We start from the raw sequence: 4,455 nt of genomic DNA on the forward strand, positions 1-4,455 counted from the left end.
AAAGTATTTATATATCTCAATGTGCAGTTTATTTAGAGGAGAGGAGAGAGGAAGAAAGGAGGGAGGCTACATTTGAAAATCCATGAATTCTTTTACATTGAGATGACCCTGTAGGTTCCAGTTGAGTTTCAGTTGAGCTGCTGAGAAATGATGAGTTATTTTTTTAGTTGGTGTCACATAAAGGGATTGGTTTAAGATGGATTCAGTCTCACAGTTTATCTGTGGCTTCTTATTATTTCACTGTATAAGCAACACAGAGATAATTGCCGGACAAGGCTGCATGTCAGAAAGAGGGAAAATTTGAACACAGCATAAATACACTTCAAAAGACACTAGGAAGCACACATGTTCTAGAATGACCTGAGTGAAGTCTCGTTAGAAGTCACTGAGTCTGTATCTTAGAGCTGGACCTTTGAGCCACTCTGGAAGGTGACCAGGAATGCACTTATGATGAATAAGGATCTTAGTATAATTAACCTATGATTAGCTTTTTAATCTAAATGGTGAGGGAGGGAAGGCTCGTACTTGTTGTATGTGACGGGTCTTTGCTCTACAGAATTTGTACTGAGGAAAGAAGCCAAGGGCTACTCAGACTTCTCGTACATTGCTATGTGATTCCCGGTTCTCACTTAGGCCGCTGACAGGAGGGAGACCTTACCTTTTATAGTGGGCCTGGAACAACTAGGTTTGTGCACTAAACTTGCATGAGGACTGTGAAACCATGAGTAGTAATATTTTATGAGACGTGGATCAGGGTGCTAGCTACAACCAAAGCAGTTATATTGGAACACATCAGGGGAGCACTGTGGAATGACTGCTGCTCAGGCAGTTCTGCATTATGTGTGGCCAATCCTGAGTCACATTGGAGAGACTTTATACCATATGTGTGTGTGTGTGTGTGTGTGTGTGTGAAAATCACATCTGTATTCACACAAGAGAATCTTGAAATCTAAAGAACAAAAACTTGTTCTGTATCATAGGTATTGGATGGAACAGAGCAAGGGTGCAGGCTATATGGACTGCTTATATTGACATCTCAATACCCAGTTTATTAAAAAGAATGAATTAGTGGAAGAAGCTGACCTTCAGTATAATTATGGTGGAATAGATAAAAATGAATCAATTGGAGAGCTAGCACTGGATATGTGGAGGAAATTAATGGTTCAACTGTTTCAGACTATCCTTATCTGAATGTTGCTCCAAAATATCAAAAAAAAAAAAAATGACCAGTGCTGGGGGGACATTCAAAACTCACCAAAGTGCAGAGGTGACAATGTAGTGTTTAGCATTGAGACATCTCTGTCACACACTTCATGGCTGAGAAAGAGGGGGTGGAAAGAATATGAGCCAAACAAAGGCAGTAGTGCTTACAATACTGTCATCTAGACAGAGGGTAGCCGTGGTATTCATGACCTTACAGTGTCTTATCTACACGTGACATGTATAATATCACAAAAATTGATGACATCAAAATAGCATGGAGTGGGGGTAGAGAGATGGCTCAGCTGTTAAGGTGCTCACCTCTAAAGCCTAATGACCCGGGGTTCAATTCCCCAGTACCCACGTAAAGCCAGGTGCCCAAAGTGGCACATGCATCTGGAGTTTGTTTGTAGTGGCATGTCCATTTTTTTTTCTCTCTCTCCCTTCCTCTCTCTCTGTCTTCCTCCCTCCCTCCCTCCCTCTCTTTCTGTCTCTGCTTGAAAATAAACAAAAATATTTAAAAACATGGAAGAGGTACTAGTGGGAAAGGCGTTTCGGTAGAGGGGAATGCAGGAGAGGAGGCGATGGAGGGATGAGAGGGGATTATGATCAGAATACATTGTGTACATACTGGAGGTTGTCACTAAAAAGTTAAAAGAAAGAAAACTATCAATTTAAAATTACCACAGTAGAGAAGACCCAAGCGAGGAAGTAATCTATGTAGTTACTAAGTCCTTTGCTCTTGTTGAACCATATGAGAGAGAGAAAAAAAATCCCTTAAAGTTATTTCTGACAGGAACTGGAGTATACTATAGGCAAGACGCTTCAGATTTATTAAACAAGAATCATTTTTCTCACAGTATATGGAAAAGTTTCTAGGTAGAATACCATAGTACCATTTCACAAGAGAAAAAAAGCGACATGGCACCTCTGAATGTCTTACCTGGTGCAGGCGCTGGTTCCTCTCCTGTGACTCAGGAGCTGCAGCATCATCTTCACGACAAGGACATGCATAGGGTGCTCTAAGGAGCAGGAAGCAGCTTTACTCAGGAAAATTTGTGGCATCAGTTTGGGAAATTTTGGTAAAATTTGTCTAACTTATCAACATGGTTGTGAATGGCCATTAACATTGTATGAGTGCATTAGACCATGCCCTTATGTCAGCTGTTAATTATAGGGAGACCGAGTGTCTTTGCAGAGCACCTGAGTGACCTGATAAGTGCCGAGACCACTTACTAAAGTTAGTGACAGGGATGACTGAGAAGTACGTGGAAGCAGATCTCATGACCTTTGTTACTGTTTCCAAATATACTGATGTAAAGATGACTTTAAAGTTCCCATGCAAGCATGCTGACGAAACGTTTAGTTGGCGGGTTATCAATGTCTACAGATTCTGAAAGAAGCCATGATCAATAAACTAAAGCAATCTTACGGGTCTGTGTTTACCAATCACCTGCATCAGAGGCATGCACACATGAGGGTCTGAGTCTGTCTGTTCTGCAATAAGTTCAACACTTACATCAAAACCCAAGACAGTTGTAGATTTGGGACTACTTTTCACAAATATGTCCTGTAGGCTGGGAGCCTCTTCCTCAGACACCTTCCGCTATGTTTGCAATTCCCTAAGAGGGAAAACAGGTGTATAGATGATCAAGTTACCTTGTAGCCAGCAGTTCAATGGCAGGACACTTACATGGTACAATTATCTCTGTGTGGGAGAATACTACATAAATAAGTGCTGTTCAGAAGACACCAAGTAGCATGTATGTTCTAGAATATCCTGAAGCAAGTTAAATTTATTTAGAAGCCAGTGAATGATGTCTCTGTTCACAGAAGTTGACTTTTGAGAACCTCTGGAAATTGACTAGGAATTTTCCAAGATTAAGGAGGATCCTTGGGCTGGAGAGATGTCTTAGTGGTTAAAGTGCTTGCCTGCAAAGTCTAAGGACCCAAGTTTTATTCCCCCATACCCATGTAAGCCAGATGCACAAGGTGGCACATGCACCTGAAGTTCTGGCATGGCCTTTCTCTCCCTTCCCTCCTCTCTCTCTAATAAATAAATAAATGAAATATTAAAAAAGGATATTGGGGGCTGGAGAGATGGCTTAGCGGTTAAGCGCTTGCCTGTGAAGCCTAAGGACCCCAGTTCGAGGCTCAATTCCCGAGGACCCACGTTAGTCAGATGCACAAGGGAGCGTACGTGTCTGGAGTTCATTTGCAGTGGCTGGAAGCCCTGGCGTGCCCATTCTCTCTCTCTCTCTTTGCCTCTTTCTCTCTCTGTCACTCTCAAATAAATAAATAAAAATAAAAAATATTTTAAAAAAAGGATATTGGTATAATTAGTCTATAACTAATTATCTAATTTAAATGGCAAGGGATAAGTGTTGGGGAGGAAGGAAAACCTCATACTTGTTGATGCCACTTATGTAGCAGATTCTCCCCCCCCCACACACAGATTTTATACTAAAGAAAGAAACCAGAGAATTTTCAAAACCACAATATAGGAATATGAAGGGCTGGAGAGATGGCTTAGTGGTCTAGGGGCTTGCCTGTGAAGCCTAAGGACCCAGGTTTGGTTCCCCAGGACCCACTAAAGCCAGATGCACAAGGTGACCCATGTGCACAAGGCCAGGCATTCACACACAATGGCACACACATCTGGAGTCCGATTGCAGTGGCTATAGGCCCTGGTGGGCCAATCCTCTCTCTCTTAAAATAAAAGAGAATATGGATATATAAAGAAGTTAGAAATAACTCCTGTTATATGGGAAATATTCAATAATAACAGTAACTATGACCATTGATGTCACTGAGTACCTAGTGAGAGAAGCATCTCTATCCACAGCAGGACATTGATGGATGGGCAGTGGCCCTTGTGTTCAGACAGTAAAATTACGCGATGCACCTTCTCTGCTAAGGGTAATTGTTTAATTCACGCAGTACTTATGGTATGTAGTGTATACAGTGTGTGGTATATACAGGCTTATAGGACTTGTGAATCAGAATCCTGAAGCACAGAGCACTGGTCATTGCTAGCATGTTTCCCAGGAGGTGCTGATGCCCGTTGGGATGTGAGCCTCTGTCCTCAGGTTCCCTTGGCAACATAGGGGGAGTGACTCTTCATGTAATGACCTCACCTAATTTGAATTGCCAGATAGTTTCAGAACAGACTGAATAGCAGTGAAGTTATTTTTAATCTTTCAAGTATGTGATAACAGAATATCATGTTAGTAATTTAGACTTATTTTTAATATG

General features: G+C 41.5%; 1 pseudogene; it reads left to right on the forward strand.

Moving 5' to 3' along the window:
- The first annotated feature begins 704 nt into the window (after window positions 1-704).
- LOC101614169 lies at window positions 705-2,826 on the forward strand (annotated as a pseudogene).
- The last annotated feature ends 1,629 nt before the right edge of the window (window positions 2,827-4,455 follow it).

The sequence above is a fragment of the Jaculus jaculus genome, chromosome 16 (assembly GCF_020740685.1).
Source record: "Jaculus jaculus isolate mJacJac1 chromosome 16, mJacJac1.mat.Y.cur, whole genome shotgun sequence".
Taxonomy (NCBI): Eukaryota; Metazoa; Chordata; class Mammalia; order Rodentia; family Dipodidae; genus Jaculus; species Jaculus jaculus.